Source organism: Phlebotomus papatasi, chromosome 1, assembly GCF_024763615.1.
Source record: "Phlebotomus papatasi isolate M1 chromosome 1, Ppap_2.1, whole genome shotgun sequence".
Classification (NCBI taxonomy): domain Eukaryota; kingdom Metazoa; phylum Arthropoda; class Insecta; order Diptera; family Psychodidae; genus Phlebotomus; species Phlebotomus papatasi.
In genome coordinates this window covers 51483501-51510570 of record NC_077222.1, presented here as the reverse complement: position 1 = coordinate 51510570, position 27070 = coordinate 51483501, and the positions used below count along the sequence as shown (strand labels likewise).

General features: G+C 31.8%; 2 protein-coding genes across 23 annotated transcripts in view; one reads left to right on the top strand and one right to left on the bottom strand.

The window, feature by feature from the left end:
- Positions 1–27070, top strand: part of LOC129805928 (protein lin-52 homolog) — a 149626-nt gene that overhangs the window by 85370 nt on the left and 37186 nt on the right. The gene's annotated exons all lie outside the window — the stretch shown is intronic.
- LOC129805730 (peripheral plasma membrane protein CASK) overlaps positions 1–27070 on the bottom strand; it is a 518962-nt gene that overhangs the window by 490179 nt on the left and 1713 nt on the right. The window lies entirely within an intron of this gene.

Genomic DNA, 27070 nt, shown 5'->3' with positions numbered 1-27070 from the left:
TGAACCTTCTTAAACTTACAAAGTTTCAAGGAATTCGAGGAAGGATTATGTAAAATAGGCACTGAATGGGTCAAGTGGTAGAGCAGTCGCTCTATGATGCAAGTGCCCTGAGTTCGAATCCCCTTTAGGTAACCAGGAATTTTTCTGGCGTTAAAAGTGTTCGGATTGCATTCAGTGAGCTTTACTGCACTTGATTGCACGGGCATGGGACTGACAACCTCATCCCGTACAAGAAAAAAATAATAATGTATGTCTAGAAATCGCTTTGCGGGAAGGCCTTGTTCCTTTATGGAATGTTGTGCCAGCATTATTATTATTATTATGTAAAATAAAAAATAATGAAATTTTGAGCCGTATTTTTGGAATATTTGGCTTACAGAAAATATCAATACTGATTACCTCAATTTAAGTACATTTCTCGTTAAGATAGAGAAAAATTATCTGCGACAAGGTTGTAGAGGAATAAATTTCCTATAAAATTATGTCTATTTGATATTTTTAACGTTTGCGAGAGTAAAACGTCACAAATTATCCGAAGACTGACAAAATTTGCCCCAGCAATTTTGAGAATCTCCACAAAATCGACTTTTAGAAAATGATTCGAAAATCACATTTTTTTCGAGATATAGGAAAATAGTCTTCTGCAATGTTGTAGAGCAGTAAATTTCCTATAAGAATATGCTCATTATAAAACATTTAAGTTTTCTCAGTGGTCGTGAATGAATTAAATATGCGCTTTGACAAGTTTTTGCCCCAGTCTCCCCTACTTTCGCAACATTTAATCGTTTACTGATTTATAAATTACTCAAAAGATCGCCCAAATTAAGCTCAGGAATAATAAAATTGGTATTTTCTAATAAAAATTAGTGGTGATTATGACAAGTTATGAAATTAGACTGAAATTAAATTGCCATACAGCTTATTAGATTAGCTTGGCAATCTTGTTCTCTCTTTTTGACTAGCCTATCCCCAATGAAATGTGAAACATATTGTAAAACCGAAAAATACATCCAGAGAAAGGACATTTCCATCTTTTAGTCCTGGAGGTTGGAATCAACGCTAAGACAGCGGTGGACGCATGGGGGTGGGAAAGGTCAAGAATGAGATGAAATAAATTCAATTCAAAAATTCAATTAGTTTCCGGTTACGACCCGGTTCATTACTGGTTAATACATTATTTGTTCAAACTTATCAAGAATTAAAAAACCTTTCCAATGTGCTTAGACATGATACCATTTGATTAAGGAATGCGCTTTCTAGAGCCATTTTAACTTTTGACCTTGAAAAACCATTTTAAGTAATTCTGAAAGGTATTTTCTTATATCGAGAAATGTACGCCTAGGTAATCTCTAAAACATATCCAAAAATGAAAAAAAATAAAGGAAACAAACATGATGGAATTAAAATTAGATGCATGTTAATAGTCGGGTCGGGGATCTCAGTCAGTGGCGCAATAGGCAAGACCGTTGGGTCTTGGGCGTACGAGATCTCTGACTTGACTCGAATTCGAGTCTCGCCCTGTGCAAGCAACTGAATGACAGGAAAAGATATTTTCACTGTGATATAACGTAATAAAAATGCACCGCCTCTGCCCAAGAAACTCTGGGAGCATGGAAGAAGCATCCACACTACGGAAATGGCGCTCCTGGGCGGTCTACACATAGACTTAGCGGATTGTTCCTACATGGCAATATAACACGATTATATTCTAATAAAGTATTCCGATACGATTAATAATAATAGTCGGGCAATAGGGTCGACGACTTATGGGAAGATTTCCCGAAGGTCCCAAGTCTCTATCTCTAACTGTTTGGCCTCGAAGCCTGGTAAAGTTTAAAAGGACAGAAGGACAAACAGTGCGACATCAAAAAAACTCGATTTCCACAATTCTAGCAAAATACGACTCCTTAGGAAGTAAGTAGTCGAAATATATATATTTATATGACTCAAAATCAAGATGTCATATACTGCGCTCTTTGTGGAGTTCGAGCAGTAAAAATTACGAATTTTATCATTTCGCAGAGGTAGAAAACTTCGTCTTCTTTTTTTTATAATTATTAAAGTGACCAAAATGGACAAATAATCCCTACGGCATTACAAAATTGGAACAATTAGCAGAACGTTGAGAAAATTTACACAGTTATATATGGTGTATTTGTATTATGTCAATACAAATTTAATTTACTTGTCTTTTAGCAAAATTGTTGTCTATACTGTGGTTATACATTGTTTAATCAACGTTACTTTATATAAGGACCTGTATAGAAGATGCTACTTCCTCTTTGCTCGAGTAAACTAAAAGAGCATCTTTATGTACACCAGCAACCGTCACTTATTTCTTAGCACAAATTAATACCAAAAGGAATGTATAATTACAAAGCTTTTGAGTGAAAATTTTGAACACTTTCCTTCCACTAAGAATTTCGAATTATTTTTCTGAACTTGTCATCTTTAATGTAACTCAATGTCTTCCTACATTTTTGTCATTAAAAATTTCACACTTAAAATTTATTCTACAAAATGTTTGACTTTAAATTTCCCCATAGTCGCAATAATTTTCAAGGTAAAGGCATCTGCACATTTAGATTTAGGAGCAATTTTCGTCAAAAAATTGCCCTTATTGAAAATTTTCCGGAATTTCCATCACCTTAGTAATTTAGTATTTGTTTATCATTACCTATGAAAGCCTAAGAGCCAGCCAACCATTTTTTTTTATTTTTCTCAATTTGAACTTATGATTTTTATAATATTTGGGGCCTGATTTCTTTCTGTAACCAACTGACTTTGAATTTTTGGAACAGATATCACTGAGATCACTATCAGAGATGCTTACAATGTGGTTTTTAACTGTTTGAGTTAAAATCCTGAGTCTTTTATTAATGTTTTTCAGATGTACGTGTGCCTCATCACTATAAATTTTGACGATTTTATGTATATCCTATCGTGATTTTCCATACAATGAAATAAATAACAACGCAGATTTATTCCGGAAATATCTTTGGCCGATTTCCCTTCTTTTAACTTCTTGTAACTCGATATTTTAACCAAAATACATTACGCCAAAAAATGCATTACCTATCCTTACTTTTAGCTGCATACATTAACCATTGAAAGCTTTAGAAATGTGCAAACCGACCATTTGCCTTTATAATATAACTGGTAACATGATGTTGCTTGCACGTATTTGACCATTTTGTTTTGAGCCACTTTTTCAAATTTGTCACGAAACTTGGTCGATGGGAAATGACCAACTTTTGAAAAAGAATTATTTTTGAAATGAAATAAAGTTAGTTTTTTTAAAGCAAATAAATAACATCTGCAAACTAATTTGCAAAAAGAAAAATTTGTCAAGAAACTTTTGGCTGATAGTGGTACAAGTTGAGCCATGGTACAAGTTGGACAATATGGTACAAGTTGGACAGGGCTTTTTTCTTGATAAATTTAGTACTTCATCTTTATTTCTATATTTTTAATGCTTTAGTTCTATAATTTGGTTTCTTGTGCTTAAAAAAATTTAGTACTGTATTTATCAAGAAAAAATCCCTGTCCAACTTGTACCGGCGAATTGTCCAACTTGTAACACTAATTCCAACTTGTATCACTTTACCCTATATGTATCGTTTCAAAGGTCTTTTAATTCCAGATAAATTTTACCAAGTTCCAACCTATTATGAGCGTATATTCGAAATGAAACTATTTCACTTCTATACATAAATAATCTATAACACTATGTTTTGAGGTGCTTGAGGTAATTTATTAACCAATTCAAAACTGTTGTGAACCAGTAAACATAAAAAAAACATTAAAAAAAAACAAGTATAGAAGACGCTTTGAAAAATGTTGGAACTCCTTGTTTTCACTTATCAGCAAGTCAGCCAGAAGAGCGTTTTTAACTTAAAAAACGTAACTTTAAATTTCTTTTGTTTAACTAGTTTTTTATTTAATTTATATCATCTTAATTCATATCCTTTTTCATAGGTTTATCCAAGGCATGGTATTTACTTTTGAAATTTTGTAGGCATTTATATACATAGCATTAATGGCCCACTGAGAGGGAAAATTTATGACTTTCGACTTGTACTAACATAGAGATAACCTTAAGAGTTTTGTATCCTTCTCGAAAATACATCCATCTGAGTAATAGAGAAAATTTTCACCCTTCGTTATTCAGCCTTTTTTATGTATTATACACATAAACACCTGCCCTTACATTGAAACATTCACTTAATTTGTCGGATGAATTTATTATCCACAAGTTTAAGGGTTTAAAAGATGATTGTACGTAATTTTTCACAGATCCCTTTTCTCATCACATTTTTCTTTGCCACAAATTAAATTTCATCAACATAAATTTATACAGCCTTGTATCTGAAATTATACTGTGAAAGCCGTTCTATGTAAGTAATTTATCTATAATTGTGTTATAGTAGAAATTTTATATATCATTTTTATTCAGTAATTCTAGGAATATGCAAAAAAAAACTATAGGATGGAAAAATAAACTTATTTAAGTGGATTATACTAACAAAGATGCATTTTATGCTCGAAACTTGATCTGTATAATTCCGTCGATACTATCCCACTTCCGTTTCAGTACACAAAAACTTTTAATAGTGTGATATCGAAGAGATTTCTAATATAATATTTATTTAATGGTACTATTGCTGAAACTCCGCAAAGTAAACAATGTATAGAGTGGTAGAGATCTAATTACGAACAATACCTCTGAATCTTTTATAGGAGATGAGAAATACGTTTGCTATGTAGGGGAAAGTGGGGCACACTCCAGTCCAGATTTATTTAACTTGATCTTCCAGGTTAATAAATAATATAAATAAAGATTCTAGTAAGACATTTCAATTTATCCAAGAAAATTAAAATTATATTACTTAATTTTTCAATTTCTGAAGTTAATACGTTTATATTTATTTTAAAATATGTAATAAAAGGAACTGATGTGACATTTTGGTTAATTTATTTGCTTTTTTTTAATTTTCCTTTAAAAATCTTAATAGACATATGCAAAATCTCGTAGGTTTTGCATAAAATCGATAAAATAGCAGATGGACCCCGATCAATAAATGCATATTTAATCGATTTATCGAATTTATCTAATAAATTATTTATATTTTTGAACTACTTGGACTACGTCGACCATTTTCCACTCAACAAAGATCCCTGGGGTATCTATAAATTTATAAAAATGTCCTATTTTTTGGAAAATAACTTCTAAATTAGTCCTGAGCTATTTGAAAATAAATTATGATTAACAGAATTAGTATGACAGTTTTTTGGGATTTGATATAGAAATGCCCTTGTCTTTTGATAACTAAAATACCTGAACTATTCCTAATAACAGTTTTGCTGTCAAAGATTAATCATATTTAGAAATCGTATTTACAAACCGATTAAAGCAAGATTGATTTTTTAAATCTTTGAATCTTAGATAATCTTAAAAATTATATGAGATTGTTAATTGATAACGAAGTTCAGTTTTAGATTTTTAATATGTGTTAAATAATTTCTATGCCATATATCGGTTAATATGTTTAAAAGAGTAAAAAAAATACACATAATAAAAAATTACTCTGCAAAATGCTAGAGCTTATGATGCTTTTCAAATACCAAACTACTTTAGAGATATATCACCTAAGTAATGAATTTGAACATTTCGCAAAGTTGGGATGCTGTGTCCTCGTTTTTTTTTTATTTTGCGCTTCAATTCTCAATGCAAATTCACAGTTCAATTGCAAGAAATAACTTTTCGACTAAGGAACAGCATTCAGTAGCTAAAGAAAAATCTATGAAACCCTATAGAATATTTGACACAAAGGCTTTAGCAAAATCTATCGAAGTCGAAAATACAAAATAGAAAATGGAGAGATAAAGTTTTTTTTCGTTCAACCTTCCGGAAGTCAAAGAAGAAAATACTCCTCATCATCAAAAAGGTTAAACATCTTACTGGTTTTCTCGCAAAGGGTCGATTTCAGTTGTTTGTTCACCAGCAAAAAGTTTTACAAAGTCACAGTCATTTATATATATATATATATGTATTATCCATTGGAACCAATATAATATACATATATATATATATATATAATATAAATAAACCTCGTCACTGATATCTACATCAAAAAGCATTACAGAACCTAATACGCAGTTAGACATACTTTTCTCATTAAGTTAATTTTAATGAATTTTATTGCCTTCTCACGTAACCCACCATTAAAGTTGAATTATTTATTGAAACTTGATAAATATATACTTGGTTAAAAGTATTCTGTGGTGCTTTTAATATCAAACTTTAATCTCCTTTACCCCTTTATTAAATAAATGCCACAATTTTCAGAAATCAAAAGCTAATTTATAAATTTCTGATGAATTTTAGAACCCACCTCCTACCGTCTGATTTTCACTTTATCTATACATTCCCTGGATTATGGTTAACTAATTTACCAAATTTTGAGACAACATGAAACCATAGAAAATAATTCATAGCAGAAAGATTATGTTTAAAGAGATGAAAGTAGTTCCAGAAAATGAGTATACAGTATTTTAACACTTATGTACTACATACCTAATATACTTAGAATCACTGGCGTCTCTGTTGAAAATCTCAAGAGACACTCAGATTCAATTAACTTCTGCACTCATCTCTCTGACACTCCTTTACAACAGCAAATAACAAAAGAAAGAACTTGCGAAAAATGTATATAGCTTCTTTTCACTGTGAGACTAAAGAAAACTTATTGTTTTGTATTGCTAAAGTTCGTAAAGATATAATATATATCCTGGTTAATAAGTACGTAACATAGCATCAAATAAGCTTAACTTACTTCTCTCATCTCTCCTCAATTATTTCAAACACCAACGATATATTTTCCCAACAATTGATCTAAAATTTCAGATTAAACGTTTTATTACTAACTACTAAAGACTCGTTTCTTTTATTATCAGCTCGAGCTTATATTGTAACTTGAAGACCTTACAAATGTACCGTCGTCGTTGCGGGTGACTTTGCACTCCGGCCGGGGGCGACTTTGCAATCTGCTGTCCATAAGACTTTCATTAATTCTAGGACTCATTGATGGTCTTCGCTGATCCGGTCTACCATGTCAACGTATATAGGGATAGGTCGCGGCTAAAATCCCGAACGCCAAAATCCCAAAAGGGCCAAAATCCCGAAAGCTAAAATCTCGAAAGCCAAAATCCAGAATGTTCAAAATCCTAGAAGGGATGAAATTATATGGAGGAAAATGTGTAGAAAAATTTCCCATGACACACAAAATTTCCCTTTGCCTCCAGCAAGCGCGAGTGCAATCGCTATGACACTTTTAATAATTCGCGATTTTGGTTTTCGGGATTTTGGCCAATTCGGGATTTTGGCTTTCGGGATTTTGGCTTTCAGGATTTTGACCGGGACCCAAAGGCATATATTATATTATGTACCAAATAGGGAACAAAGATTCTCAAAAGGATACTTCTAATTTCCGCAATAGTCAGTAAAATACAAATAGAGGTATTTTGCAAAAGGCGACCCCGTGAAAAAGTTATCTGAAAGTCCAATAATCCCAAAAGCGATTTTAGAATAGTAAATTGTCGAAATTTATCCTAAATTGTAGACCTTGAGGATCTTATCCTTAGACGTTAAGATCTTGATTGTCGTTTCTTATTAGAAATTGTGATTTTTTTAGTGTTCATGTAAAAAGTACAAAGTCACCCGTACATTATCCCAAATGCAAGCCTTTTTTTCATTTTTTTAGCATAGGGGTAAGTGGGGCACCTTTGAAATTGGGATTTTTCACCTATTTTAAATAAAATTGAGCCTTATCATGATATAATTTAGCTGTACAAATAGATTGAGAAGGCGCAATTTTATTTAAAAATAGGTGAAAAATCCCAATTTCAAAGGTGCCCCACTTCCTCCTAAAGTTGAAAAATAGCGAAAAAAGTACAAAAACACCCGCAACGATGGTAATATAAAATCTTAGTTTATAACCCTTTAAGGACGAATGGGACACCGATGACACCCCTATACAAATAACTTTGTATAGGGGGAAGTGAGACACATTTAAAAGTAAGGCACCTTTAAAATTGAAATTTTTCACGTATATTTAAATAAAACTGAGCCTTATCGTAATATAATATAGCTGCACAAAAATATTGAGAAACTAAATTACATTATGATATGGCTCAGTTTCACTTAAACATAGGAGAAAAATCTCAATTTCAAAGGTGCCCCACTTTCAAAGGTACCCCTTTTCCCCATAGCCAAAACAATCTTTTTGTTTTTGGGACACCGGTGTCCCACTCATCCTTAAAGGGTTTAATAAGTTTATTTTTCAACAAATTTTGCTGTAACCAATACACATTTCCTTTTAAATGTAAATTAATTTAAAGAATTCCAGCTAATAACGTCCGTAATTATTGTTAATACTAACTTATAATTATCGAAAACTCAAAATCGGTATCTCTAATTATTTACTTTCTTTAACCCGGTAACAAATAAAAAAAAAAATATTCACTGTCTTGCTTTGTCCATAACTTTTATCCAGATGCAATAACAATTTGATAACTAAATTGAAAATGTTATACCATGTTTTTTTGGCATTTTTCCAAACATATAAATTAATCTTGTGTATTTAGGAAAATATGTGCTTCTTCCTTTCACAAATATTTTTTTTTTTATTAAATTCCATGTTTTGTCCTCGCAATTGCGCCTCTTTGAAGTAAACAAATATATAACAATATTATATTTTAAAATCATAAATAACAGCAAATGTTGTGACAGAAGGAAAATATCATTGGAAATGGTATTTGTAATTTTTCCATTCTCAAGAGGAAAAATAAATTCTACTTCACACTCTGAGAGTGTTGAGTATAAGAGATAAACTTTACAGTGATGTACATCTTGTCAAGAATATTATCTTTCATGTATAACCAGTAGGAAACTTTGTATACGAGAGTACATCCTGGTATTCATATAAGATTAATACTTGTTGATTTAATTTCAGAACTTCCCGGAAGAAATTTTCCTTTGTGAATAATATCGGTGGAAATTCAAATGAGACATTTCACATGAAACATTATGAAAAGTGATTAATTTTGTATTTTAAATAGTAACCCCAAAAAATGGCGTATAACAAATCTCTCAAGGGTATTAATCTTAAAATAAACCCTTACGATACTTTTATCAAACATCAACATTTCATATTTACTTTCATCAAAGTATCACCAAAAAATATTTTCGCGGTAAATCTCACCTGAAAGACCTTTCTCATAAAAGCTTTTCAGTATAGAACAATATGGTGGTGACGTAGTGTGACAAGCGATGATGTTAAAGTTATATACAACACATATTTCAAAGTATACACCCAGAACATCCAGCAATATAGAAAGTGCCATAGGAGAAAGTTCTTGTCAATCTTCTCAGCAATCTGAAGAGATTTTCATGACTATACCAACCATAATGACTTCAATAGGATTACTATACAAGGGTGTAGATAAAAATTTCAATAGACGTGCATCCAAATTCAACATCGCGTGAATTCATTGGTGAATAGAAAAGCTTCCTTTTCATATAGCAAAATTATAGACAATACTGAAAATAATAGGCTTCCGTTAATCATCTAAACTTTAGCGAACAATTGCCATGAGCTTTCCCATGCTTTTGAGCATCATCATCATCTGAATTCTCTGTCTTTCACATTGGAGACAAACACAAAGAGTACAATTTACAAAAGAATTTCAATACAAAATCCACAGTCTGTGGAGAGACCCATAGTATCACAATAATATGAATAGAAATTATTTTTCTATATAGATTTGCAAACAAATGACAGATGTCAAATTATATTTTGACAGATGTCAAACTATTCTACGAAAATACGTGGTCTATCAAATAGATATACTACGGACAAGTATATCAATAATTTCCGTTTATAAAGACATTTTATTCAAGAAGAGAAAATTTCCTGATACAGCATTTAATCGCACTAATGCATAAAATAAGAACTCTTGAGTAAAACACCATCATTATTACATGCTTCAACAATTCATAACAGAGAGTCCTTGACAACATACGTGCCTGCAGAACTAATTCTAACATACCATCAATTTTCATCCTTCCAACTTGTCTAGAATGAAATTATTCCTTAATTAACTGATGACTTGTCTCACATCTTACTCGCGCATCACAAATACACTACATATATATTTTTTTCTTATTATCATTAGTACGTATACAATCGGGATAAACAATACAGAGTGTACCAAAAATATGCCAAAAAGAAGTTTAGTAATTAAATATTTAAATTCTTAAATTTATATATTTTATAGATTTTTTTTTCAAGGATTCTTAACTTTATGCAAAAATTACAAAACACGAAGATGACCTGATACAAGTATCCATTAAGTTGCAATAAAGACCGATGAGGCAGATAGGGAAAAAATTAAAAGTTCAGAAAGACGAAAAAAACAATTTTGGAGGTTCGACAATTCCCTTACAACTTGTCAAAAAAGAACAATGAAGTAATCTTCAAAGTAATCTAAAATTGCATACAGTTATTAAATTATTAAATTATTATGTGAACGATGTTTTCGAACAAAATATTCTCAAATCAATGTGACTTTGAGAATCTCATTCCCACATTGAGATTATAAAATTCACCTAAAGATTATCAAAATTCAAACTTAGTTCAAAAGTTCAAATTTAGACATTACCCAGGTAAACATCTCGCCCATATACAAAAATCCCGTTGAATCATTTCTATAATAACGGTTTTTCAAGGTCAAAAGTTAAAAAGGCTCTAGAGAACGCATTTATCAAGCAAATGGGGTCATGTTTGGGATCGTTGGAAAGGTCTTGGAATTTCCGACAAAACTGAACCGGTTCCAATCGGTTTCGAACCGGTAATGAACCGATAACTAATTTTTTTTGAAAATCAATTCTATTACTTTTAAAACTGTTTTGGGGGATCTTTTGAGTGATTTATAAATCGGTTCAAAACGGTTGCGAACCGGTAAACGGTAAGTGATGCGAGAGTAGGGGAGACTGGGGCAAAATTTGTCAAAATGAAAATTTAAATATTCACTATTTTCTAAAATAAAAGAGAATGAGGCTGGAAATTTTTATTATCATGAACCTTCTTAAACTTACAAAGTTTCAAGGGCTTCGAGGAAAAATTTTGTAAAATAAAAAATAATGAAATTTTGAGCCCTATTTTTGGAATATTTGGCTTACAGAAAATATCAATACTGATTAGCTCAATTTAAGCATATTTCTCGTTAAGATAGAGAAAAATTATCTTCGATAAAATTGTAGAGGAATAAATTTCCTATTTAAATATGTCTATTTGATATTTTTAACGTTTTCGAAAGTAAAACGTCACAAATTATTCGAAGACTGACAAAATTTGCCCCAGCAATTTTGAGAATCTCCACAAAATCGACTTTTAGAAAATGATTCGAAAATCACATTTCTTTCGAAATAGAGGAAAATAGTCTTCTGCAATGTTGTAGAGCAGTAACTTTCCTATAAGAATATGCTCATTATAAAACGTTTAAGTGCAAACGAAATGTTTTCTGTACACTTTTCTAAAATGCATTTACATGCAGATTATGCCAAATTTAGCTTGACAACTTGTTACCAAAAGTTTCGAAATGACTTTTTATATTTATAGAAAAGTCAAAGTCCAAAAAGCTTGACGTGAAAAAGCTCAACAATATTCATGATGAAACATTGTACGTTTTAGGTATTAGATCATTGTAATATACACAGAATAAACATACCATCTACGTATTTTACATTTGGTAAAAGAGAGAGAAGAGACACAAATATTCGGGAAACTTTCTAAATTGCCTCTGTCAATATTAGTCCAAAAAGTTTTACTGGTGGTTTTACCACACATAAACTAACTGCCATGAGCTTTGTAATCAAATTTCCAGATAAGAGATTGACGTTGGATAAACTGATACCACTCAGAGGATTTATTATACATATGTCCTCTCTCTATTTTCCCACAAAAAAAAAACTACAGATCCCTATACTATGTAGTTTCCGGAGGGAGAAAAATTTCCGCAACTACCCTTGTTAAAACCACTCAAATTTACCACCTTCATGATTCATTAAATCCCATATTTACGGTTAGATAATAGCACAATTTGGTTATCAAAGTCACAAAAGTTGTTTTTGACTAACATTTTTACAGCAATTTAACACCAAAATCCCTGTTAAGCAATGACCACATGCCAAATTTATCACTGGAAAATTTTATATAGCAAAGATAAATTATATTTTATTTACTGTCAATGAAATATCATCATGTGCCGTTTAAATTTACATTTACAAGACTATTTAAAAACTGTTTTGATACTTTAAATTATGGCACTTGTGTTTCAGAAAAAAGTCTAATGCCACTTCACTATTTTTTTTAATATATTTATTGATTAATGAGACACAAGAAATACAAAACGTTTTCAAATCAAATAAAATTAGTAACACAGAGATAAGGATAGCCAAGTGACTAACATTGTATTGGCATATTTAGAGAACTTCTAAGTCCAACTTCAAGTTTAAGTTTTTCGCAATGCAATAAAATATACTTATTTTATTTCAAAAAGGTAATTTATCAAATCATTACGCGTAATTTTCGTACCTTGATTAGTTAATGGAATTAAAAATTATTACAATTTATTATTTATGATACTAAGAATGTGACAAATAATCGTATTTTTATTACATTTAAATGCGGTGCCAGTTAAAATCCTGAAAGCCCAAGTCTTAAAAGCCAGAATCTCGAACGCTAAAATCCAGAAAAAAAGAAAATCCCGAATAGATTGAAATCCCTTATAGGTCAAAATCCCGATTGAGTCGAAATCCCGAACACTGAGAAAAAAAGAGGGTGCGATTAACTTTTTTTCCTCATAATTTTAACACTTTTAGGTGTAAAAATAAATCAAGATTTTTTAATGTTAATTTTACACCTTTTAAGGGTAAAATTAACATGAAAAAGGGTAACTTTAACCCCTAATACACCTAAAAAGCATAATATTTACACCGATTTCGGATCAATAATGCAGGGTAAAATTAACATTTCCGGAATGGTATTTTAACTTTTTCGGATTTCTCTCAGTGAAAGGCCAAAATCCCGGAAAGCCAAAATCTGGAAAAGTTAAAAACCCGATAACCAAAATCCCTAAACCCGTAATCCCGAAAGGTTACAATCCTTCGAATAAATGGTCAAAATCTTTGATTGAATGGTAGTAATTATTCAGAGGATAATGTGTAGATAATTTACCAAAACATATAAAATTTTCCTTTACCTTTAACAAGCGCGGGTGCAATTTGGGCTTTCTGGATTTTATCCCTTTCGGGATTTTAGTTTTTCCGGATTTTTACGTATTCGAGATTTTGGCCTATTCGAGACTTTGACGCATTCGGAATTCTGGCCTTTTTGGAATTTTTGGCGTTCGGGATTTTGGCTTTCGGGATGTTGACCGGGACCCATTCAAAAGAACTAATAATAATAATTTTTTCCCCTAATTTGGCCACGTTGAAGAAGAAGGGGGCGGTTGGGGAAAAATGTGTAACATGTTAACGGTCAACTTATAGGAGGGTCCCCTGAAAATACCAAGTTTCTAACCGTTGGGGCTCTAGAACCGTCGACAGCCCGACGAATCAGATGGATAGACGGACAAATAGCATAACGTCATTTCTCAGAAATCGTCTGAAAAGCGAAGATATGTTGAGAAAAGTGGTCCTCGGGAGGTGAACCACTTTTCTCAGTGGTCTCCCACTTATCAGTTTTCTCTCCCACTTAAAAGTTTAAAAATGAATTAATATTTAAAAAAAGCCATTTCGAACATTTTAAAATAAAAGTTTTTGAAATCTTGTTTTTATTTTAATATCTTCAAAATAAAGCAAAATAAAACTCTGTGAACCCTGTGAACCATAAAAAAAAACTATTCTTTCCATTTTCCAAAAAAAAAAACCTGAAATAAAAAAATTAAATGCCTGAAAGCAAATATTTGGATAAAATTTATCCATATAAATGTGACTATAACAACAACGCAACTAATAATATGTAATTGTCAACCGGAAAAATGACCCAATTTATTTAAATTGAATTGACATAAAAAAATATGAAAATTATATTCAAAATATTAGTGAAGTGAAACAGCAAATTAGCTTTCCACTCTATTGGCTTTCCATAATTCTTCCTTTGACGGGAAGCATTTGACGAAAAAAAAATGAAACAAACCGAGTTATAGCAGAGGAAATGTTATCTTTGCTTATGTATATATAAAATATAATATTGAATGAAGTTGATTGTGAGGATTCTTTTGCGTATATCGAGGAGTTTCACCCATAAAATACTATATACTGTTTTTTCCCTCGCCGTATCCATACATTCTGCATCATTTTGTGGAAATTGCTATGTTTCAAGTGTACTTTGCAAGAATCCAGACTTTCTACTTTTTTTTGTTATCTCAACACAAATACATAGCAGGAACTTCAAGAGTAAGTAGATGAAAAGATATGAAAAAAAAGGTATATAAGATAGAGAGATTGCGAATCTATGCTTGATTTTTACAAATATTCTAAAAGAGAAATTTTGTTGTTGTTTTGTTCCTTTCACACGTATAACATATATTTATGCGCACGCATCAAATCACTCTTCGACATTTTATATAACTCTCTTTCAATATCGCTCCAACATTCACCTACTCCCCACCTACAGAGAATATCCCCAATACCTCAAAGTTCATCTTATCACACGGTAGTTGAATAAGGCCGTCAATGGCCATAAGGACGAAATACTCGCTGTGTATTCCAGAGAGCCTGGGCTAGATTTTCAACGCAAATTTTAAGCCTTTCTTTTATATTTTCGTCTTTTTTTGGATATATCATTTTTGATAATCTTATTTTTCAACATACATATTAGTGAATATCTCCAAAATAACTCAGATATCATGAATACTGTTACGATTTAGGGAGTAGAATAAAGCCTTCCATCCCCTCGCAACCACCCACAATTTGACTCACTCACGGCCAAAGGCAAGATAAGCTCCTGGTCCAGGAAAAACACTGAACTCTTTCTGTAGACAAATGCATTTTTTACTTCATTTGCTGCGGGCCTGATGGGTCACTTTAGATACTGGTAATAAGGGGGTTCTCCCCCAAAAGATATTATTCGGACGAACTGGGGTGCATCTTTTAGAGCGTCCACTGACAAACTGAGACAGATTTGCAAGCTATACTCAAAAATTCTCTCCAAAACTGACGAGTAAAATATTGCACTTTTGTCTCTTATAGATGCAATTGTATATGGACTATTCGCAAGAATTATAGCCTAGTGGTGTCTATACACTAGAAGCAATTTTCGTCAAGAATTACCTTTTTTAAAAATTCTGACATTTCTGCCTTCAAGGATAGGGGAAATTTTCTTTAAAAAGGTATTTTTTAAAGAAATTGCTCCTAGTGTGTAGAGGCCTTAAGGCGAAAAGTTATTTTTTTACCGACAATATATAAAATATAAAAATCCTAACAATACGAATCGTTATCGTTAAATTAGAGTATTACTTAATTTTCATCAAGAATTGTCTTTTGACAGAATTTTGACATTTCCTTGTACAGTAGTACAGACAATCTCCTTTAAAAAAAAAAGACAATTTTGAATGAAAATTGCTGCACTCTAGAGGCCATTACGATACGACATACACACATCGCCTCCAGTTCATCTTTTCTATATTTTGTAAAACAGCAAAAAGAGCAACGGTTCCAATCGGTTATGGACCTGTTATAAACCGGTTATATATATAAAACTTATAAAACTTTAGTTCGAAATTCAATTGTTTTACTCCTAAGCTTTAAGCGATCTTCTGAGTGATTTGTAAATTTTCAAGCCTAAATTACAAAATTTTGGAAAATTACAAAAGAGTCACATATCTCGTTAATGGCGTCTACACACTAGCAATTTTTAACAATATGATAGGGGAAGTTTTCTTTAAACAATCATTTTTTTTATTAAATGGCTCCTAGTGTGTAAACGCCTTAAATGAAAAAAATAAAAAAGACGAAAAAATGGTCTCAAACAAAATTATAGATAAATAATTTTCATACAAAATTGTATCAATTTAGATATTTCTTTAATTTTCGAGAACTCGTAATAAGGTTAATCGTGATATTAATCTCAGTATTTTTTTTAAAGAACAAAACTAACCTACAAATTCCCTTTGAGATAGAGGTAAATATTCTTCAGCAAAGTTGTAAAGAGGGGTAATTTCTTATAGCTATAGGAAAATGGGTATTGGTAACTTCTAAAAAAAAAGAAATATTTGTTTTGCTACATTTTGCTCCGCGTCCCACTGATTTTTAAGAATATTAATATTAAAATTCTATCAGCCTTTCCAGTAATCTTTATCAGTTCAATAAACTCAGTGATAAATTAATTTTGCTTCCAAATATAGAAAAAAAATGTGATTTAATTTCAATTTCATTTAAAAAAAATTGATTTCCGTTATTAAAATTATATGGCACATTGGGCAGCAGTTTGGTAAAAATGGTCAGTTAAAAATTAAATTCAATTATTGGATAATTAAATTGTCAATCATATTATTTTACCACACAAAATTAGTGAAATATTTTTGGTAAAGAGAAAATTAAAAAATTATGAACAATCAATATTTTATGCTAATATTTAATTGCTGCTCTTACGATCTTTTTGCAAAACATACCTAATTTATATTCAAAAACAGTGAAATAACGTTTTAAGACATTTTAACCAATATAAAAAATATATTTCCCTTAGATGTAGCTCAGTAAAATATTTCTTAAAATATTTTACATGGTTAAATTAGTAAATATAAAGAAAACACTTTTCACGAGAAAAGTATCATTTTCTTGGGGAAATATTTTCGCATAATGTGAAGAACATGATATATTAAATTAATATAAAAACAATTTATAATTTCTGTGCATAATATTTTCACTTTTTTTCATATAAATTCCAGCGAATACACGAATATTTCATTACACAATACGCTTCTTCCACAAAAAGGATCAGTCATGTGTGACAGCAGAAAGAAAAGCACAAAGGTCAAAGGTTAAGAAATTTTCAACAAAAAAAATAAAATTTGACAATTTACGTACAAAATATCAATCAGAAAAATGTTTAACTCATTTTGCACACATCAGAGGAAAAAAAATAATTCATGTGTTTTGTACTTTTGGGGAAGGAAAGAAATCGGAAAACCTCCTATAAATATTGCTCAAGACAAAAAAAATGCTGAGACTGTGACAAAATCCTAATTTAATATGACAAATACAATTTTTCCAACATTTCAACCACACAAAACTCATTTTATATTCAATTCAACAAGTAGAACCAAGACATAAACTTGTATCGAACTCATAAAAAAAGTTTTTACATCAAGCAACTTGTGAAAATAGTTTCATCTCCCTTTCGTAATTCCATTTTTAAATTTTCATATTGGTGTACAACTTTTCTTGGATTAGAAATTCTCTTAATTTCCCCAAAGACTATTGTATCTTGCCTATTTACTAAAATGAATGTAATTTTTTTAAGTTATTTCCAAAATATAGTTGAAAAATCAACGGAAATTTTTTTATGTTAAAATTTTTGTAGAACTTTAGAAGTTGCTCTTGTACTTGGTACTCTTCTGACTTTATTTAAATTGTATTTAATTTTTGATATTTACAGAGTGGCCCAATTGAATTGCAATTTTTAAAAATTGTGTTTTTTTTATAAAGAATTTTAATCATGTGACAATTTTCAGTACGGACAATGACCTTAAGTCGGCCTATAAATAATTTGCGCTTGATTAGCGCAAAACTTTTAAGTATTAAGGGGAAAGTACTCTCCCTTCGAACGTTCATGCCTTCGAATAATGTGAAATTTCTTTAAGTTTTTCTAAGAGATTTAAACATTTCTATTGAATATTAGCTAACTTATTATCAATTATTGATAATTATGTGACTATCATGTGGAAATCTCTTAGGAAAAGTAAAAGAAATTCACATTATTCGAAGGGATGAACGTTCGAAGGGAGAGTACTTTCCCCTAATGGTCGTTCAAATTATGAAATTATCGTAGGATGAAAGGAACACCTTTTGACACTTTAACAACTCGTATCAGGACGTGTTGACACCCTAATTGGTACCATTTGAATTACGAAATTCGAACACTTATCCTTATCGAAAAACGCAGATTAATAAAAAAAACGTTATATTACTTAAATTTTATTGGATGCATTAAATAAATTTCAACATTTTGACGAAATTGTCAATAGGGGTTCTCTGTCGAAGAGGTTTTCCTTCGACCTTAACCCTCTCAGGTAAGCTGAATCATTGTTCACTAATTACTTAAAATCAATATTTCCATCATTCAGTAAGTCGATTTTCGATAATCGACCACACGTTGTTGCGTGAAAAACTGGGCTATCTGCATTTCCTTTGGTTACTGCTTTAAAAATTATAACGATCTAAAATTGATTCAAATTCAATTAAGCCCATCTGGTATATCCCAAAAGTAGATTTACATTATTTTTTCGGACTATTAATTTATTTATAAATTAAAAAATAAAATTATTTATCCGTCTAACTTTATGAAGAAATCCATCACGCTAAAGAATTCAAGCTGTTCGAAACGCAGCTTTTTCATTCCTCTTGGGGAACGCAAATTTTTGACAAATTTTCTCAAAAATCATCTGATCTCACGCTGTTTGTCCGTCCGTCTGTCCATTAACAGAGTTAGAAACCAAACAGTTAGAGATAGTAATCTGGGATCTTCAAGGGATCGTAAGTTGACAAAGGGACCATTATTCTGACGAGCACCGATCAAAATCCAGAAGAGGCCGAAATAATGAACGCCAGAATCCCAAATATATGTTGCGGCCACTAAAATGATGACCGTACACTGAGAAAAAAACGGGGGTGCGATCAACTTTTTTTCCTCATAACTTTAACACTTTTTAGGTGTAAAAATATATCAACATTTTTTAATGTTAATTTTACACCTTTTTAAGGGTAAAATTAACATGAAAAAGGGTTACTTTAACCACTAATACACCTGAAAAGGGTAATATTTACACCGATTTCGGATCAATACTGCAGGGTAAAATAAACATTTCCGGAATGTTATTTTAACTTTTTCGGATTTCTCTCAGTGTACGAGCCATCAATTAAATTTCAATTTAAGTGAAATTAGAGGCAGGTGATGGCTGTGACCTTCATTTTCATACTTTTAGTGAGATACATGACCTATTTGGTAATCCGCCTTCGCCAGGAGTTTAAAGCCCCGATAAGTTGGGTATCCCCCTTATCTTTGTCTTCTTTGTTAAGTGTCATAGCTTCTCCCACGATTGCACTTGCGCTTACTGGACATTTTCTGTGTTTTCGTTTTCATCCCTTTCATGATTTTGACTATTTGGAATTTTGGCCCTTTCGGTATTTTAGAGTTCAAATTTCGGCTCTCAAAATCGTTGCTATTGGAATTTTGGGTTATCAAGATTTTGATTTTTCGAGACTTGGGTCCATTCAAAATTTTGGCTGTTCGGAATTTTGGCCCATTATAGATTTAGTTTTTCAAGATTTCGACCCATTCGGGGTTGTAGCAAGAATTGTTACTAGTCGAAACCAAAACATAGTGGAGCACCCTTCATCTCTAACCTTCCGGATTTGAGAACCATTATCCATTCCAAGTCAACCACGAATCTGGCATCAGAATAACTCACAATATTTATTAAACGGTGAACATTGATGGATATTGTTGACTTAGAAGAGTCTTCGTCAGGATGGGATTTCTCCCCCCCCCCAACGCCTCTAGGATCAACAGTCCTACTACAGGATTTCAACCACATTCGTGATTTGATCTAGACAGTGTTTTGGTTTTCCGGAATTTAGGCGTTTGGGGTTTTGGCTTTTGGGATTTAGAACGGCATTGATTCTAACAATCATGACACTCCCTGTTAATGTTTTGTTTAAGAAATTGTCCATGCGGATATTTTGCCCATCTACGAAAATACTGCTCAACTGAATCAGCTTAGCAAAACCAGATAAAATTTGGATGGTGAAAACTGAAATCTTTCTTGCAGTTCGAGCAGTTAAAATTACTCTAAACACCGATTGAAGAAAGTTTAAGTTCATTTGGAATGGTTTCGGAATCCCTGATAAAACGAAATCGGATCCAATCGATTATGTAGAACCTATAATAATTAATTTTTATCAGATATTCACAAATTACAAAAAAATGAGACTAGGTTAACAAAACTCGGGGAATTTCGCTACTCTTTCTCTCCGCAAAGTTTAAACAACAAAATGAGACATGCAGGTCAGTGATGCCTAATTCAACATTGTATTGTGTTCTTGTGCAAATTCAAAATTTAACTCTCAATCTAAAATCCAACTATATTTTGAAAATGTTATTTAAAATCCAACTTGTGGCCAATGCATATGAAATGAACAGAAGCCCTTTTGTTGTGATACAAAATTCTATATATACACAATACACAATGCATAATTTCAACCCTTGTTCTGGTTGTTCTGTAATTTTCTCAATAAATAATGATGTGAGTAATGGAAAATGCTGTAAACAACGCGAAGACATGATCCACAAAAAAAATTATTCGCGGAATTTATCAACTTGTGCACTTACGACACATACGTATGGTATATTTTTCGTCAAAATACACAACAAACACGTCGGTAACGGCCATAAAATTGCATACGTGACATTAACTGTTGTCCCGCATAGTGGAAAAAAGCCTTTTTTATCCCTCACACAGCAGCACCAACAAGTCAAAGACTTTCCTCAGAAAAGCTCTTTTAAAATACACTTTTTATGTTGCCAAACAGCCACAAAGTACAGAAATATAAGGTAAACAAAATTTTTCCTTACACGATACGAGTCATATGGGAGAAAAATATAAATTTATGGAAATAACAAAATTACAAATAAATTGCTCTTCTTTCAAAACAAAATTTTGACTATTGAATCATTTTATTCCTTTTTTTCCATCGATTATCGCATATTTTATTGATTCAATTGCCAAATACATGTAACTACTCTTATTTCTCCCATCATTGGGCCCTTCAACATTGCCAGCAAAATTTAATTAATTTTCAATTAACAAAGAAGAACCATATTCGCGCCAAAAATTGATTGTGAATCGCATCAAGAAGTACAAAAGAGAGAATGAGATGCAAATTAAATTTTCAAATGGCTCTTTAATTAATAAATTAATAACTTTCTATCATCCTGCTATAAGAGGAAGAACACCATACACACACACATACACAAGGTTTTTATCGTTTTCCATGGAGATTTTCCTCCCTATTACACGGCAAAAAGTTTTACGCTTTAAACATCACTAAACTGAATATCATCATTCATTCAATAGCTTTTTTTTTGCTAAAATATGAGGTATTAGTATAGTAACTTTTTAAATTTCCATTAAGCTTTTGAGCATATAAAACTCTAAATTAAAACAACATCATGTAATTTTCCACAAAATAGAAAAAAAATGATATGCTCAAATTGTGCATAAAATTTCAAAAAAGACAAAAATAAAGTACAATAATTAAACACTCTCTATAGAATTTTTATCGCAACTTCTGTATAATAAACCAAAATGTTGGTAGAAAATTGGGGTCGTGACACGTCAATTAAATTATAATTTCCCCATTGAAGTGAACAAAAAAAGAATTTCATATAGAACATTGATAGCAAGTGGCAAAAGATCAGTGCGATGAGTAACATTGACAATCACGCTATTGCGTTTTGCCAAGGGGCTTACTACTTGTTATCAACATCCCACAGAGGATCTACTAGTCTAGACGTTCTCTCAAACGAAATTTCTAAGAAGATTTGAACCCGAGATACTTTATAAAGCGAGTTCTCTTCTATTTAACCCATTCATTGTGAACTGTATATTAATAACATAAATACCTTAATAAGTATTTTTCAATTAACTTTAGGTATATGACGAAGAGTATAAATACAAAATATGAAGCTGAAAATCATTTTACAGAAGATAAGATTCCAATAAATTCAATTGCAAAAAGGGATGATAAAGCGTCCTAAGCTTTGAGAAATGCTCGAAGTCTTAGCTTAGTTGCTATATACCTCAAAACTACTTTCGCATAGCGTTTACCGGTCCTCAACCGATTTGAACCGATTCATGAATTACTCAAAAGATCCCCCAAAATGAGTTTAAGAAGTATCAAAATTGATTTTTGGACAAAAATTACTTATTGGTTTATAACCGGTTCATAACCAACTTGAGCCGATTTATAAATCACTCAAAATATTACCCAACATACACTTTAGAAGTAATAATTTAGAAGTAGAATTTCGGATTAAAAAAAATAGTTATCGGTTACGCTCCGGTTCAGTACCGGTTCAGAACCCATAAGAACCGGATCAGGCTTGTCAGAAAAAAATTCAGCAAGACATATAGAGAGCAGAAAAACAGGAGCGCCGGGGTAGAATTAGCCACCAAATGAAATTTTTCATTGCATATAATTTGTACAAGAAATATTTGTATGAGTATAATAAATATTTTAATGAATAGGAAGGGAAATATATATTTAGAATAAAGAGTGATTTCCTCAATATTCCTTCGCAGGGAAACTATAAGATACCACTATCTAATACTATACATGGCTAATTCTGCCCCGGTCTCCCCTATGATAAAATTTTAATACTGAGTTGAGACACACACCATTAAAAATCAAATAGTTCATTATCGAAAAATAACTTACGAATTAATCATTCAAAATCGAAATGAGTTCATTCTTCGAGTTTGAGTGAATTTCTTCGTTCATTCAGAAAAATCAAACGGAGAACTAATTCCACTAAATAGATTACAGTAATCCCTCTCCTTTCCGTCTATTCTAAACGATAGAAACCAAACGGTTAGAGATATTGACTAAAAATCCCAAATAGACACATAGGGATCAGTCCCAAAAATGGGAATCAGCATCGAAACACTTAGATATCAGACAAAAATTTAAAGGATCAAGCTGATGTTGATCCTATAAATTTACGAGGTCTATTGAAATTACGGAGATTACCAACATGAGCTCCAGTGGAGTTTTTTAAAGTTTTTTTTGAGTACTGTATTCAAAATGTCAATTGCGTTCAAAACAAAACTAGTGATTATGCACAAAGTGCAAAATCCTAAAAGGCAAGAAGATTGGAATGACGCAAAGGTCCAAGTGGTCCTCTCTCTATGGATGAGGTACTGCAATTACACGTTTGAAGTTTTTCAGAAATTCATTATGTATACGTAAATGACTTCTAAATTTATTAAATTAGATTTTTTGATAAATAAATTTGGTTGCTAAGACTGCCTTCAGACTAGAGGTTTAGCCTAGTTTTCGAAGGTCTCAAAATCCTAAATGGCAACCAATTTAATTTGTTCTTCTGATTCAAATACATAACTTTCCCTTACTTATAGTTCATTTCTAAGTCAAAATTTCCCAAAAAAAATCGATTAATAAGAAATTAGAGAAGTTAAACCTTATGACTAAGCCTTAGGGCCTTGACAGACCTAAGGATTAGCCGAGAGACGGCTTAGCGTAATTATAAAAAACAATGGTTAAACTACATTTCTATCATTTTCCACTAAGTCGTCTCTCGGCTTAAGTCGTAAGTGTGTCTAGGGCATTAGGTCTGAATCCCGTACAATACCTCCGGCATTTCTTTTTGATCAGGAAAATTTCATAAAGTCAAAATTCACGTCCCTTTCTTTCTTAGAAGCTTTGCATCTCTCAATCCTACTCTTTCGCACTCTTCTTCTTCTTTTGAACATCACACCACATTAAATTTAGTTCAGTCCAATTTTGAGACCGCAAGAATGATATACTTAAGCAAATCTTTTGAGAAAGAAAGGGATGCGAATTTTGATTTCATGAAATTATACCGAGCTAAACGGTGTGCCAGAGGCTTAAATTATTATTTAATCTGCTGAATTTCCACTTTATGCACTTTATTTCCACTTTTAGGAGAATTACATGAAATCAAATTTCATATTTTCTTCTTTCTCAAACGTTTTGTATTTATGACTATCATATACTTTCGCAATCAAAATTGAATTGAATTAAATTAAATTGGCTTTAGTATTGAAAAGATACATAAGCCAAATATTTGAGACCGAAAAAATGTGAATTTTGATTTAGTGTATTTTTCTGACCTAAAAGGTGTGCTTGGGCCATTGTAATAAACGTAATAAATAATTGTATAACAGACACGAAAATGACAGTGTTATTTTCCGAATGTGACATCTGTCAAGAGTGATGACCCCGACCGTAGCATCAAAATGTGCTACGGTCAAATAATATCAAAATGGGCTGTGATAAAAACATACAAAAATCGTAATTTAAGGTAAGATGGGATAATTTGGAATTATGTCTAATTTGGAACATTGAAATTTCCTAACAGTTTTAGATGGCAAAAGGAAAATCTCAGCTAAAAAAAAACAAGGAAGAAGTATACTCTTGAATGTAAAGTCTTGTAGTCCTTCGTGGTTTTCTTAGTCTCTTTGACGATTTAAAACAATGAGAAAATCTCAAAATTTCCAAAATAGACATGATTCCGAATTACCCCATTTATATTGGTCTGATTTCAAAAAGAGATTAGTTAAATTTTTAATGTTTTGCAAATAGACATTCCTCTCGTTCAGTAATAACCTTCCCAATTTGAGAGCTCTGTCCGGTTGAGTTTTTTTCTCTACCGATTCGAAGATATGTCAGGGAGATCTTACGTAAAACCCGTTGGAAGTTTGAACTTTTACCGTGGTGTCACATATAAGATTAATATTAATATTAAGAAAAGCCGGAGAGAGAGGTATATAGTATGCAAAATTTCAAATGGAATATCACGTGTGTTAGAAAGAGTACACTTTAGTGGAGTAATATGATGAGTAATATCTTACTGTTCGTATTAATTGCTTTCTGAATCGTATTACAGGCAATTCTAGCAATTTTCCATGCGTACCAACTGTGATTCGGTCAGTTTTCGAGTGAAACATAAGAGAGAGGCAAGATAAAACACTTGCTATCCTTTGTTGGCATTCTCGCAATTCAGAAAGTATTCATTTTAATATTAATCTGATATGTGACTTGGTCATTAAACTGACTGGTTACACGAAACTGAGAAATTTCATGAAAAGGACATTCATTTTAATGAAATTGCAATTCAAACGTTCTGCCTTCCTGAAATTCTACAAAACTTCACAAAAATTCACTTTTTACAGAAAACGTTTAGACACTATTGTTGACATTCTTGACGATTGAAACGTTAAGAATACCGATATTCGAAACTGCAGAACAATCAGTGCTAAAGCGGCGAGTACGTGAACTTGCACTTTATGCTTCCCCGTCAAATCATTGCTCTACCTGCCGATTTTACTCGGAGGTTTTTTTGAATTTTAACGGTATATTCTAGTACATTCAGAGAAAATCTGCAGATTCTCAGCAGAATTTCTCCCTAGAAAATCTGCATAACCTCCATTACTTCACAAAAATATTGTTGATTTATGAAGAAACTGTAGAAGTTATAAAGAAAATTGTATGCTCTGCTTAACAAGCATTACCGAATACACATTTTAGATAAGTAAAAAAACTGCGAGCAAAAATACTAATTTCTTAAAAATCGCCAATCGAATGATACAAAAACACGAAATTTTGGTCGACACTCTGTTTAAAGTTTTCACTTCACTTTTCTCTACTTGTAACACGGCGTCGCAGAATTCTTTATTTTATATAAACACCGTGATATCACTAAGAATAACTCTATAGAATTTTGCAAACTTCAGTGAAAAATTTTTCCATCTCTTCTGACACATCTTGTCTGGAAAGTCTGGAATGTAGAAAAAATCTACAGAATATCTACAGAAATTCGTCAGAGATTCGTCAGAAAATCTGCCGAAATATTCTGACGAATTTTGTCCCAAGCCCAAATAAAATTCGTAAGAATATCTACAGAATTTATCTGCAGATATTCTGTAGAGATGCAGATTTTCTCTACAGAAATCTTAAAGATATCTGCAGATATTATTTGACGGGTCCGGTACACTCAATCTCGGGATTATGCACATTTTCGGAACCGAAAAAAAAAACGCGACAGACTATGCATCGAGAAATTTTGCATACCCGCAGGCGATTTCTTTTGAAATCGAATTTCGCGAATTTCATGCGGACTAAAAGTAGTCAGAGCAAAAAGATTCAACTGTTTTAAAAAATTCATCAACAAACTCACTTTCTAATCAGAGTTCTTCAATAAATTGTTAGAATATTTAAAAATTTTACCTTAATACTTTTATACTGAAAAATAAGCATAGTGTCTTTCAATTTCCCGCGTCACAAAAGAGTATACATTCAGGTGTATTTCAAAAACGATTTCATAAATTGACTCCCAAAAGTAGCTAAACTTGCATAATTCTATATGCATAATCGCGACAGGTGCATAACCCGAATTGCATAATGTCGGGACTGAGTGTAGATTCCTCAAATAGGTTTGGCATGGCTTTGCAATGGCTTTGTCTCTTCGAAAGGTTATTACTGAATGGAGCCATTCCGTACAGAAATCAGATGCCCTTGAAATATTTCTTCTAAAGGTTTTGTTTCAAGGTCAAAGATTAATAAGCTCTAGAAAGCGTATTTCTTACCCGATTCGGTCAAACTTGATTTCATTGGAAAGGCCTTGGATTCCCTAACAATCTTAAACCGATTTCAATATATTTGGCAACCAGTAATTTAAAGATATTAATTTTATTTTATTTCCCTCGAAATCTAGAATTCAAGCATTCTGCAAATGAGGGTTGCTTTGTCTTCCCTTTTTTTTGTACTAAATAGGCGTAGGCAATTTCAAAAGATCAAAGACCTTCTGTAGGACAAAAACAACATGTAATAGTTTAATCTCTAATTCGAAAACCTCATTAGCTTTGGAGACAAAATGTGAAAGATAATATTCTGTGGAGCGACAAAATACGCCCCTCACCCTCAGAATCTTGTGTGTGTGTGTGTATATAATAGGTTAATCCTCAA